Genomic DNA, 15147 nt, shown 5'->3' with positions numbered 1-15147 from the left:
TTAAGCACATTGGGTAGTTGAAACATACAAAATATATGACAGAGAAAATTGCATGGAACGATTTGAACAGCTTCTTTCATCTAATACCATGCTCATTCATCAAAACATGAAAAACCTAACGGAAAAAATGTCTTCACTACAGAATGAATATTTACCAAAATGTAAAGCAAATTAATAATATCGACTCTTGTTAAAGACCTCATGACATGAGGAATACACTTTTTAAGAGAAGGAATAAACTTTTTCATTTCATTATAGCACAGAGATAAACTTTTTTAGTTCACAGTTGGTTTTACCTTAGAAGAAATAGAATGCCATACGGTTTCTGTATTGCACAGATTGAACCATCCCGATATCCGCGTCATAACAATGTAAGGAATTACATAACACTGGATTGAACTACCAATGTCTCCTGAACTCTGCATAATATTACAGGACTTTAAAGTAAACCTATGTGAAGTGAGATCTCGCCTTTTTTAAATATAAGAAGAGAAATCGAGGTTAAAATTTTAAGCAAAAGTCATATTATCGTCTTTTCTTATCAAATCCCTCAACAGTGTTATGGTAAAGTGCTGGATTGCACTGAAAGCCAGGAGTCCTCAATTTGGATTCGACATCAACGGTTCTTTTTACAGTAAGCGTCATGCAGTTGAAACGAATTGTCTTTATATACCTGCTTTTTATCAAGTTTCATTCAAAAAGTTCATAAACAATATCTCGCAACTAATCGTTGGTAAATTTTGCATTTATTTGCACCTATTTCGTAAACACGAAAATAATGTACCCTTAATCAAGAAAAATAACATCGACGGAATTTTATTGGGGGGGGGATGGCATATTGTTGCTGTCACCTTTTCCTTCTCTGTATTAAATTACCATTACCTTTTCGTATTTCGCTCATTTTTCATTTGCAAGTCGTAGAAATTTGTATAGATATTTAATCTCATTGCACACAGGTAATACTAAAGTTCTTAATAATTAACAAAAATATTTCATCATTTTTCTGGTCTTAAAACGTTTTCTGTAAATCATAAATACAGATGAAAAAATAAGTATTCATTATGTAATATTTGTGATACATGTTAAAGATTCTTTTTAATTTTAAACTGTTAGTGTCAAAACGGTATACAAAGTGCAATTAGAATTTGATCGCAGTTCCTAAGATTTCATCAGGAAATATGACTTAAAGCTTTTAGGTACCTGACCAGACTTTAATAAGTGCCACAGAACTTGACATATTCAGTTAATTCATCCCCATTCGTCTGATATTTACCATGCAGTACTGATTCTAATTTCACCCTGTATTGGACCCTAAGGTATGCGCTTGACAGTACAGCTTTGAATACATCGAAGTTATAATTCTCACTACCTAGTTCCTCTAGCAGATACTTCCCAGTGCATTTGTACCAATTAAATACTTATCCTCGCATTGCACTGGTTGCTGTAGCAAACTTTTGCACTCAATCGGATTTAATAAAAAATACCTTTCTACGAAAGTCGAAACCGAACTTCTACCATCGAAACTACTGGATAATTTCATTGACGCTCGGGTGGTATCCAAAATATATCCAAACTTCGTACGGTTTGTTGGTATTGTAAACATTTGGAGTCTTGGGGGGGATGAAAGTTGCAGCCTCTCCGAGTGTAGTTCTGAACAACGAATTATAAATATTAACTTCAGAGCTTATCAGACTAACAAGCGAACTATCGCACCATCTAAAACATTAAAAAAAGTCTTAAGAAGGTTTTAAATATCCCTTTTATTTTATCCCTTTTAAATTCCCCTTAAAAAATCTGTCATTTGCAAGTCGTAATATATCAGTAAAATTTAAATTTCAAATTAAAAGTATCGCTAATTCGGATACTATACAAATTTAGTCTACGCAATCTGATTTATAGCTCGATTTGACATTCTTTAGAACTGTGGTTAATTCTGAAATCTTAACGAGAAGAGCTAGGCGGTAGAAGATAAAGATGCCGGCGAGGATTTCGCACGTGTAAAAATAGAGCAAATAGCTCTATTTTTAACAACAATTTAGAGCAAATAGCTCTATTTTTAACACGTGCAAAATCCTCGCCTTAAATACTCTGCAAACTAATTTGCATCCTGGTGTGTGCTAACGGAAAGGAAAAGTTATAGTACAGCTGCAAATCATAAAAATTAGTTAATTAATATAAAATTCTTTATGAATTCTTTTGTTCAATTATTTAATCACAGTTTTCAAACATGAAATCAGAGATAGGGGCTAATTTCATGTTACTTATAATTTTCCCCCCATTTACAGACGCTTCTGTAAAGAGGCTGTAGAGACATTAGGTAAATTAGAAGCAGGAATGATGAAAAACTAGCAACGTCTTCCCCGGGAATCGAACCGCGGACCTCTGGAATACGCACCCAGCGTACAGACCACCACACCACAAAGGCGGGAGAAATACCTTATAAGGCTTAGTAAGAATATTATTACTATTTGAGAAAGAAAACCCAGATGCTTATACTGGAGGAAAATTATCTTCATATAGATTGAAATATAACCAAAAGGGAATTTTTATGAGCGGCTTCTCAAGTATTGGAGAATATCCAGTTGAACGAGGAATAGCTTGGTATTTAAATTAACCTAACAGATATTAAGAACGGGTAATTAAACGGCCAGCTTTGAACTCAAAGACAGGCATTACAAATTCAAAGAGAATAATTGTAGAAGCAATTGATAAGGCTAGAGTGCATATGTTGAGCATGGGTTACAAACTTTACAAAATTGTCTCGTTTAAATTACGTTGTACAATCGTATCATTTATATTGAGGACTTTATGATTATTTAAAATTAGCTATACTGCTACACGTTTTGGAGCAAACTGTAGATTTCGAGCAGAAACATTAATTCTGAAATTTGGCACTATCGTCACTTTTCTGGCATCCTTACCATCCCCTAAAAGATTCAGAATAAAGGTACCGTGTGGCGGGAGGCGGCATCTGGAATATTATGCGTGAAAGCCACCGGGACGGATCAAAAGGGGACCCCTGCTGGTGGTTCGCTGTCAATGAGAGGAGTCTTCTCTTTTTTCTGTACCTGGGGCACAATATTTTTTCTTCACGCGTTGTTGGGAGAACAAGGGAGGCAGTCTGAAAGAGGCAGAAAAGCTCCGAAACCATTTGTTGCGGGTCTCAAGGTGTTAGGACGTGTCGTTCGGTTTTACTCAAAGAGGATTATGTGGTTTAGCGACAAGAGTCATTCGCTGTGATATCTTCGCGGACTGATTATTTGGACTTATGTTCAGTCATCATACCAACACTTAACAGTATGACAATCTGTCAACTTATCTTCTCGCAAATTTTCAGATGGCTCGTACATTGAAATTTTAGCTTCTATATTAGATGGATCTGGAGTTAAGCTATAGCTCGACGGCTAAAACAACTTTGCTACAAAATTTCGATAAATAGCCTCTATGTGGTGAAATGAAATTCAAACTTTCTTTATTAAAATTGCTTCAGAAATGCTCCGACAAATTCCTACAAGTAACATTTTTGAGTGATACTAAATTAATCATAGGCGGGCAATTTGTGTTGAACGCTAAAATTTCATAGATCAAATATTTCGCTTACATATGGGGTAAGAGCTAGGAACAATTAAAAATAAATATAAATTATCTTTCCATCTAAAAATGTAAGTTGAGGTCACAAACTTCACATTGCTTTGCGATACTAGAAGTGTACTTTTGCTTAAATATTCAAATACTTACACTTTATTAAATATGTTAAAGAAAAAAATTAATTCCGCCAAGACTAAATCGTTCAAAATATATAACATGTCCATAAACATTTTTTGATGCCCTTTATTTTCGTAAGAATAAACATGTAATTTCAATGGCAAAAGTATTTTCAATGAATTTTAAAATTAAGTATTGTAGAAATTAAAAAATATAATTTGCTTAACGTCTTTCGGTAGCTATATTTATATTTACTAAAAGTTGATTAGTCCAAAGAGGCTTTGTCCCTGAAGGACTATTGTTTTCGTTTTGCGATTTTGCGTTGGTTCACTATAAATGTCCGTTTCACTTTTCAAACTTTTGCCACCAAATGTTAGGGTATTGCATTACATTTGAAGAAATTAAATAATAAAAAATCTGCATAAGTATATGTATATTTCTCACATTGTGATAAAACAACAGTACATAGAACTATCGAATTTTGAATGACGTAATCCTTCTTCGAATATGGGCATATGGAAGCCCAAATATGAAATTTGGAATTTGTTTTATTATTGATTTCATACTTTAACGAATTTTTGATTAACAAACTCTAGGATTTCAAAGCAAGCAATGGCAACGTTGTACAGGAAAAACATTTTTATCTCAAGCGCGCGAGTCTCTGTATCGGAAATTCTACAGATATGCTCATTTTAAAACTATTTTGCGATATTGCTGTTGAACTGAATTTTATGGTTTAAGGGCGAAGAAAGTGATATTTAATAAATAAATGTAACACAAAAAATGTTAAAAAAACGCCCTTTGGACGTAATTTAAAATCTGAAACCTTTGAGATTTTTTTTTTTTTTTTTTTTTTTTTTAATAAAATGCATAAGTTTCGAGATATCTGATATCAAAGTGAGAATTTTACAGATTTTTCGAGTGCCGAAAACAAATTTTTGTCATCTTGAGGAGTCGATTCAAAACTAAATTAGGAAAAATTTTGAAGTTGATTTTTTTTGTCCTTTTTGTGTCATTCGGTGATATTTCTTTGTAATTTACTAATGTGTAATATTCTTAAATGTACAGTTTTGTTACATATTGTATGCCGAAAATGTTTTCAGGCAAGTGTAAGTATGTTAATAATATTAAAGTGCAGGTGAATAATATTAAAGTGACAATCTAATAGTCATACAAAAAAGTCATTGGACTACATATGCTTTTAAATTTATGCAAATGCTTTTATGAATTGGTTATACGCCAATACTGTAAAGCGTGCTACTGTTTTCTAGAGCATAAATCCTATAAAATTTTGTGATTAAGATCTCCTTTGAAACAATGTGCATTATTCAAAACGTTTCTCCATAATCTGCATATCATTATTTGCCCTTTAAGCTATTATTAACATTAGAAACATTTTTCTAAACTTATATTTCGTTTTTAGATACCTATAAATACAAACATTTCGCGTTTCAATCTGCATGCATCTTCTAAAATTCTAAACTAAAGAAAACATATTTTCAAACTTTAAAACTACATACCTGGACTAATTTTGTCATTCGGTTGACGGATGTTTTGTGTTGAATAGTAGAATTTTGGTAGAAAGAGTACAAATTTTTCTTAAATGTAAGTATAAAAACCTGGAGAGCCTATAAAAAAAAAACAGATTTTGTAATTTTTACATATTTCCTTTTTTAATTTTTAAAAAGACCAAATCAAGCCGAATATCTACTTTATTTAGTAGATTTTTGCATTTGTTAATGACTAATGGTTGAGGAAATAAAAGCAGTATAAGGGCAATTAATGCACACAATGTATAAATATAAGAAAGAAAATTGTATTAATATTTACAGGTAAACAGTTATGGATAAAACGCAGAGTTTTTCACTCTGAGTTTGTTAAAAGGCAAAGTTCTTAAACCGTAACATTTAGGAAATCTGAAGTTCTTATATTATAAGTTGAATTAAGGTCCTTACGTATATAACTGCTACTTTTCTGCAAAGAACAACAGCCTTGTTATCATAGTAAATGTATTCTTGAGAAATGATACCCATTACTTCAGCTCGACAAGTTCTTGAGCTATACAGAACAATATTCTAATAATTTTAGTTTTTTACTCAATTCGTTATGCTTATAGGAACATGAGTCACCTATTTTATTAAGCTGAAGCAGAGCTACAATAATCAGTTTGCATAGCCGTTACATAAAGATTTCAGGTTAAGTAGGAATTTATATTTTGTATTTACACAAATCTATCTGAACTTCATAAAAAACTTTGTAGATCATATACACTGACTTCTCATGGATCAGTGGATAATATTCACTGACATTGTGACACCTGAGGGGATAATATCCACTGACATTGATCCACTCAACATCCAAACTCCGTGGATAATATTATTTATGGATAATAACCACTCAGTTCACCAATAACATATTCACTAATATGCACTGATAATAATCATGTATGGATAATAAATATCCTCTTATTAAGAATTAAAATCTCAGGCGACGATAACATTTAATTCGTAATAAAATTCTAGAGACATTAGGTATTTTTTTAAAAGCAGAAGAAGTGAAAAATGCTCTCTCCAGGACTCCAACTTCGGACCTCTTGAATATGCACCGAGTGTGCTGACAGTTTCACCACGAAGGCATGCTAAGAAACGGGAGAAATACCTTGTATAATCCCCCATTTAAAGGGCGACTGGGGATTTGGAGACCCAGCCGCCAAATCCTGGGGGTGGAGAATCATCATCCACCACCTTTTTTTTTAGTTCGGCCACCACTATAGAAACATTTGGTTATTTCGAAGCAAAAGAGATGAAAAATGAGTAATGCAATCGCGGGGACTCGAAACACGGACCTCTCGAATACGCGCCGAGTGTGCTGAGCACTACACCACGAAGACATGCTAAAAAGGAGGGAAAAATACCTTATAAAGTCATCTGTTATATAAAGTACTTTACATTATGAGTAGGTGATTTATTGGAATGCTTAAAAAATCATGCAGTTTTTATCTTAGGCTCAGAGAAGGATGTTATAAGATATATTAGTTTGTCAGTGGTTTGGGTATTATTTGTTTTCCGCAATGAAATCAGAAGGCATGGTTAAAAATTTACATCTCTTACATTAACTTGACCTGAAAAATTCCAAATTTTTTTTTAAATTTATTTATTTATTTATTTTTTAGTATTTCCAGTTTAACCACCTTGTTTTTATTTTCATATAGTATATTTAATGTAATGATGAGACATATTTCACAGTTCAGGAAAATCTTAATACTAGTTTTCAGGAAATTTTAATATATATATATTTTTTTTTAAAATTTTCGTTAGGTAGCTTAACATTAAATTGTTAAGCAACGTAGCATATAAATTCGCATGCATTTAGGAAAATACAGAATGAGAATTTAAAAAAATTTGAAAAAAATTTCTCTAAATCATTATCGGTGTATATCTATCTAGCACTGACCCTCCCTCTCTATATATACAGGGTGGTTCAAAACTATATGTCAAAAATGTAAAGGCAGGTAGAGATTACCTAAATAATGAAGTCTTTTTTAATGTACGCCGATCCATGTGCCGCCGCTGTGGCTCTTACATCGTTGTTAATGGCCGCCCTTTCAAGCACCTATTGTAAACTGTTAATATTTTATTTCTTTTGTCTTTACTTGGTTTTTCAGTTTCCTGTGGTTCATACTGCTTTGCGTGGTAGCGCTTTAATGCGGCATTACCGCACACACATTCCTATACGAAATCTGCTTATTCAGGTACCCTTTACCTGCCTTTACATTTTTGACATATAGTTTTGAACCACCCTGTATATATATATATATATATATATATATATATATATATATATAGAATGATAATAAAAGAGAGGCATATATAATAGCATAGAACTCTAAAACATTTTAAATAATTTGTTTAATTAATATATTCAGATCATCGTACATTACATTAATTCGTAAATGAATGTTAAGCTTGTGAGATAGTTTGTTTAATCGATTACAGCAAAGCACATTAAGGCTATGGGAAGAGATGCCTTTATGGAGAACTTTCTAAAATATATTAGATCAAATTTGCACTAAGTACACGGAAAACCACGAAAAGATTACAAGATGGAAGAAGATTTAATTAGTTATGAAACATTTTAGTAGTCTGTACTTTTGAAATGAAAATGGCAACACTTTAGAATAAAAATTTTGATGAAGTAGAGTTCAATAGTCTTTCTGACTAAAGACAAATGTATATTACTTAAAAAGAGACATAAATAAAGATTGAAAAAAAGGGAGTGCATTTAACTTAAAACTGTTCTAGCATTTCAAAGCAACTTCATTTATTTACTGTAGGTGCAAAAATAGCAGTGTTTTAAACTAGACTATTTCAAACAGGAAAAAAAAAAAAAAAAAAAAAAATATGAATTTAGGTAAGATATTTTATGTGTTTCCCTATATTTATTATTGCAAATTAGTTTAATTTCCGTGCTTGGCGGCAAACAGTTGGCGAGAAATTCGCAGTTATGCTGCAACCCTGGAACAAAGGCTCAGACGGAGCTGGGCCTATATTCCAAACAGCAGGGACAAGCCACAATTCGTGTATTTGACCCTGCGGACAGCTACTTTCACGGGCCACACAAAGGAGGCGGTCCCCTTGGGGAAGAAAGGGGGTCCAGCTATAGGCCCCCTTTATTTCTATCGACGCAATATCATTCATCAGAAGGGCACACAACACGCGTTTTTAGCCGAAACGGGTGAGAACTCCATGTTTATGCTTGTTGGCAAGCGTGTTCGTCCAAGTGTAAGCGGTTGTGACGGTTTTGTGAATTTCACGTTCAATGTCGAATGATAAATTGCGGTCTTTTTCCCTCGGTAATCGCTCATGTCGCAGCATGAAAGACTTCAAGGGGCTGCCGTTTGGTTTATGCGATCTTTGAAGAAGAGAGTTGACACTTCACCCTTGTAAAAAATCACATGCGAAATTAGTATCTTTAGTAATAATGTAGAAAGGATTTATTACGAACTTAAAATTAAACCAAACTTTCAAAGAATTTAAATGTTATTGTAGGATCTGATATACTATATTTTTAGTTTCATAGAAAAAAAGGAGTAATTTCCAAATAAAACTAACCAAATGAAAAACTTGAGAACTAAGAAACACAAAAATCCCCTTTTTATGAAGCATATGGAAATTAAAAATTATAAAATTAATAGTCACTCAAAAATTAAAAGGCTTTATCAGAATCTACCCCCCCCCGATTATTTCATTATAGAATCTTTGAATATACGCAGAATGATAAAATACAGTGCAATTCATAACAATAAATTTGTTAGCTCTCACAATTAAATAAAATTCTGCACATCTTAAGAATTTTTACAGTAGACATATAAATATCGTTTATTAATTCAATATTCATATTTCAAAACTTTTTCATTGCTTTGTAAACAAAACAAAACTTGATTCTGTGAGACATCAAACAGTACATCAAATCTCGACCAAAGGACCGCCGGTTTGCTTCGGTATATCTAGCAGTTCGCTGTATCCGATTCACTAAGATTATAACAAGTTATAATTAAATGTAATGGAAATTGGACGAGGACAAAAGGTTGTTAAGTTACAGTCGAAGCTTCGTTATATACCGAGTTCGCAATAGCCATGTTTAAATGCATTTTCTCACTATAATCTAACATGTATATTTTTCTTGTTTATGTAACTAAGAATATACACATATATAGAGGAATCGCCTTACTTTGACTCCAATTTATATTTAACTTTGATAGTTTAAGTTTATTTTATATATATTCTTATATAAGAATATATTTCATATTCATATGTATAAACGTGCAATGTAATAATTATTTTCGCATTTTTAGTAATGGAAATGTGCTATCAATTTTTGCTCAAAACGAAATACCAAGTTTTTGCAGTTTATCTTCTTATATAACTGGGAAGATATATTTAAGTTCAGACATCTTAAAGCTTGAAAATTTAGCCTTGAAAATGCAACTAATTATAAACTACACACATATAATACTTTGGAAAAAATGAAAAGAAACTGCTGAAAATTAAAATTAAAGTTATTTACTATTTTATGACATCACACTAATTTTTCCTGTGATTCCGAAAGATAGTGTCACATAAATCATAAATTCGTATTAGCACAAAAAAATTTTCTATGTATTTGTTACATATAAGTTAGCAGTAATAAAGAATCAAAGTATTTAGATTTACCAAATCGTAAATCGGAATCAATAAATATCCGTCAAGTAGTTTAATTTACTTCATGCAATTTATTCACTTTTCTTTATAGTTTATATGAACTTTTGTTTAGGCTTTTAAAATTTTATCTTCCTTTCTCTTTTATCTATACTTTTAAAACATTGTGTTATTTCCTCTTTTATCTATACTTTTAAAATTTTATGTTCCCTTCGCTTTCATCTAACTTTTAAATTTTCATCTTCTTTTATCTTTTAATCTACGCTTTTAAAATTTTATCATCTTTTCTCTAAATATCTGCTAGAATGATGTAAAGTCGTTTTTATTATAGGCATCAGTTTGCTTTTTGAGTAAATTGTAAAGTGGATGTATCAAAATTTTGTAAATCATGTGTCGTTCCGATTGAGCGTTTGTTCCCCCATAAGCAGGTGTTTAAAATTTGAATTAGTTTGTTATCTACTTTTGTTGTTAATTCACTCTCTTTAAGAAGCGTCAAAGAAATTTCTTGCTTTATTTTTTATTTATTTTCAAAATAACGCTATCATTTGGAGGTTTATGTTTCACTTACCCTCTGTTAAATAACAGAATAGGTTCAGAGTCTATCCCATGAAAACTTCAGGTCGTTGTTGGACACACAGATCAAGCAACATCGGACGAATCTTCAATGCTATTTGACAATTATATTTGTAAGATGACACTTCAATAACATTTAACTATTCTTCAAGCAAATATAGATCTCTAAAATTAGCATTCATTATTCAGACGTAGTATTGTTATTCCTCTAATAGCTTTAGTATTTCGTCTAATAGCGTTCTATGTTTGTTATTGCCTGTAAGAAGCTTTTGAAAGGAGATGGTAGAAGCGTTTAATAATGAAAATGTTTAGAAAGAAGGTTCTCCCCCAGCCTGATTTCTCGTTCAAAACCTAGCTTTGTCGGGTTTTTGATAACACATCAGTATATCTAAATTGGTTTCAGTTGATGATTTTAGATGTCAACTAGATATAAATATATAAATAGAACTGGATATAAACATCAAATTGATCATAAATCATGAACAGGATATAAATTCTAGATGGCAGTATATATACTACTCTTTTCTTCCAATTTATACAGGGGTGCCGCTGACAAAAAGGCTGGATTTAAACTGTGAAGTTAGTTAATTCGACCCACGATTGTAATAACATAGTAAATTAGTAAACTCATGAATTAAATCGAAACGATATTTATTTTATTTGTATGGAAATTATTCAGTTTCAGGAAGATTTTACTCTGAAATCAAAATTCAGTGATATCATTTCGGCACACTTTTATAACTCATATTTGTATAGTCATTAGGTTGTTATGAATCAGAAGATGTGAAAATGAGCATTGCCTTTGCCGGATCTCGAATCTGCACCTCTCGAAAACGCGCTGATTATATGCTACCGTTATGCCACGAAGACATGCGGAAAGGAGGGAGAAAATATCTTATATACTTCCCATTTTCAAGGCCGACTGGGGACGAGGGGGCGTAGTCACCAAATCCTCGTGGTGACGAATATTAGGCCATCACCTTTGAGTTCGGGCGCTACTGCAGAGACATTAAATTAGTTTAAGCGGGAAATAGGAAAAATGAGCAATGCTCTCGCCGGGACTCGAACTTGGACCTCTCGAATATGCGCCGAGTGTGCTACCGTTACACCACGAAGGCATGCTGAAAGGAGAGATAAAATACCTTATATACTTATTCGGAGAAAAATGTCTCAAAATATTCAAGTTCAGATTCTGAAGAAGGCATAGATGTTTATAAAAGTATGGTGCTATGCGGCATGGGAGTACTTTAAATATTGTCGTAGCTTTAAACCATCATAGCTTTAAACATTATGCATTGCCTTCTTCTCTTTTGTAAAGAATACTTTACTAAAATTTTCTTTTTCTTCGAGAAGTAGCAAAAATGAGATGAACAGGATTTGTCAGAATTGTGTTTTTAAAGCATCTTTATGATGTTCCAAAAAAAAAAAAAAAACTAATTCTAAACTTTTTTACAAGTGCCTAACATAAGAGGTTGGTTAAAATTATCCTGAAACACCCACAAACTCAAAAGAATAAAACATCAAAATAATCGGTACGATATTTATTAATGTTCTATGTTTTTTCTTCTTAAATTACGCTACAAGCTATTTGATAAATAAGTTATACACTCGGGCATTTTTTTTTTCCTAGGCTACTTAATATGTATTTTTAATCATTTTAAGATAATTATTTCGAGACGTTTCACAAAAATGTTTTGTTAAATTTTAATTATTAGTTTTAAATCAATGATAATATAATTAACTCATAACTTAAATCAATGATGATATATTATTTCCATAATATTAAAAACTTACTCTTGGTAGTCATATCAAAATGCATATAATATATTTACGTGACTGCTTGCTGAATGAAGATGAAAGCAGTATCTAAAAGCGTTTCCCGAGTTTGTTGGGAAACTAAGATTCGTTGAAAATATATCTTTAATTTTTTTTATTTAAATATTTCAAAAGAAATTAATGTAATTTAAGATCCGCTTTAAAAGCAGATCTTTCTAGAGATCACAAAATTTTTTTCAGATACTTTTAAAAATGAACTAAACTTAGCCTTTGCGAATGATTTCAAATCGAACGTCTCATTTCATTTCGGGACAGAAACTTAACCGTTTCTATTTTTCATGTGTCATCTAAGAAGAGAATTCCGCTTTAATTTGGTTTCGAAAGGCATTGAAACTTTTAAATGATATGAAAGGTTAAATCAAGTTGGCTAGAGTTACATTAGTTAACCTCAGTTACACTAGATAACCTTCTGTAAGCCTAAAAGACGAAATTCCGTACTGATATCTACTAGTCTCAGAATGCTGAAATGACAGTAGCGTAGTAGTATAAAATAATATAGTTAAAATTTATTGCAGACTTAAGCTTTACAGAAAAAATTTAACGCAGATTTACATACACTTCCCGCAGGAATAACACACAACACTGTATGCTACGTATTTACAATTCAGGATAGGAATTGACTTGTAAATGATAATTATTTACAATTCAGAAAACAGTTCCTATCACAGCAATTAGTTCAATAAATGACACGAAATAATTACCTAAAATGAGAAAGCAAAACTGAAACTCACCAGCTCAGAGAATTTTCACGCGCTTCGGGTACAATTTGAAGAGTTGTAAGATCCCTGACGGTGCGAGTCCTTTTTCTTTAATTTACTTTCTTATTCTTGTTCAAAATTCCTTTTAGTTACATATTCCGGTGAAGGCAGACGGAATAGTAGGACAATCAGAAAGGTTTTAGCATAAACAAACTTGTCAATTAAAATTACCTTTGCGAGCCAAATTAAGATTGAGCTGGGTAAATAAATTGCTATATGTAATCTCGATCAGAATTTAGTTTAATTTGGTTTAATAATCAATCTCAGCTAAAGAAGGACTGGACCACTAGACCACAAATGCAACCGCTTGCAGTGGTTGCATGTATAATTTATCAATCCAATTCTTTTAGATTTGCTAACTGTAAAACTATACAACTTAGACTGATTTTAACTTCTTTTAAGTAACTCTAGCATCAAATGGCTAAATTGCCGAATTATTAATAATATAGCATTACTATGCTTTTAAGTGTGCGGATGCTGAAGTTTTGCTTTTTATTTGACAGACTGTCAAAAATAGGTTTTCCTTGAAATCACATTTACAATCACATTTATTAAAATTATGGAACATTTATTTTCTAGGCCAAATATTTCGTTTGGAATAAAATATTATAAGAATTCAAGATCCAATATATAAACAAAAATTCGGATAGTAGATCAATCTTATTTCAAACTTTTTTAAAGTGCTGTCGATGCTGTTAGATTTGGACCAGCATGTATTTCAAATTTCATAAAATAGAACTGAATGTTTAAAATTTCATAATAAGAAGTGAAACAGTCCTACTTCGCAGTTTTTAATCTGTTTGTCATAAAGTTGTAAATTAGAAAATATAAAGTGCTTTTAATTAAAATAGAATTATCCTTCAATATGTTCATTAAAGTTACGTTCACCGACTCAAATTACGTTCACCGAAGTTAATTCAAACTTGCGTACATCGTACTTATTGAGAAGTTTTGATGAGTTTAACTATTGAGTAAGACAGCTGAAAGATAATTTTTCCAAAATACCTTTTTTTTGAGTACAGAAAATGTAAAAGAAAGTGCGGGGAACACTTGAGTTTCTTAGATTACAATTGATCTCTTTTAATGAATGAGAATGCATTTAAAAATATAAATTCCAATTTTTTTTTTTTTTTTTTTTTTTTTCCAGCGTAACTGAACGCGCGAATGATTTTGGGTTACTGTAACCTGCGCGGCGCTGACAATGCCGGCAAGAAACAAAAGTGTCAGAATATACCAACAGATGGCGCTCCGCTCCATGATTCGTTGAATTCCAGGTGTAGGCGCCAAGATGGCTGGATTTTTAGTCACGCTTCAAGCAGAGCTATCTGTTCAGCCATCATTTCATCTAATCGAGACCGGATAAAGACGCTAAAATCCGATTTGGGAACAATTTTTTCTTAACTTTTATTTCGTCGGATTTTGTTTCATGCTTTGCCTGAAGGGTTTTTGAAATGCGCCCGATGTTTTTTGCATTCATTTTCTTTTTTAAAATAATGTCATGCGAAACAGTAGTTACAAACAGAACACATCTCGTGCTGCTAAAAAAATAAATAAATAAAGATGAATATTTGTCGAGATGTCAAGACTTGACGTGGTGAATTTCTCTCGAATGAGTAGTTTTGTTCCATGAAAAGAAAATTAAACGTTTGTGGTATGTAAGCTTCAAAGTTTTCTTCCCCGGGGAATTAAAAGAAATCTATATTTTGAACTTCTGTGATGCGAATCGGATTATATTCAAGGAAAAATTTAAAATAATAATAATTCAGGTTCAGTTCGTTTAAAATAATTAATATCAGTAATAACTACATGCGTAGCAGGTAATTGTGGGCGCAGAACGCATTACAAGCTAGATAAAGAAGTTTCTTCTTTTTATTCATATGTAAAATAAAGGTTAATTAGATTCTTTCAGAAAGTCCTGTTCGAAGACATCCTTCCAGAAGCATGTAACCGTCATGAGCTTTTGATTAGAGGCATACTTTGAAACATTCCTGATTCGTTTCCCATATACCGAAACAAAATGAAAATCGTAGTCGCATAAAATTTTTGTTTGCATTTGCATGAAATTTTTGATTTCCTCC

The 15147-nt window shown here is 31.9% G+C and overlaps 1 long non-coding RNA gene across 3 annotated transcripts in view; it reads right to left on the bottom strand.

Moving 5' to 3' along the window:
• The window catches only part of LOC118198225 (uncharacterized), a 421825-nt gene that overhangs the window by 368830 nt on the left and 37848 nt on the right, over positions 1–15147 (bottom strand). For all 3 annotated transcript variants that reach the window (XR_015041881.1, XR_015041882.1, XR_015041887.1), the window contains exon 2: positions 5226–5333. This is a non-coding gene — a long non-coding RNA (uncharacterized LOC118198225). The remainder of the gene's footprint in view (positions 1–5225; positions 5334–15147) is intronic.

Source organism: Stegodyphus dumicola, chromosome 7, assembly GCF_044657685.1.
Source record: "Stegodyphus dumicola isolate Sdum_Otavi_A_Nest chromosome 7, ASM4465768v1".
NCBI lineage: Eukaryota > Metazoa > Arthropoda > Arachnida > Araneae > Eresidae > Stegodyphus > Stegodyphus dumicola.
Note: the sequence above shows the minus strand (reverse complement) of the source record. Positions and strands in the feature narration are given on the sequence as shown.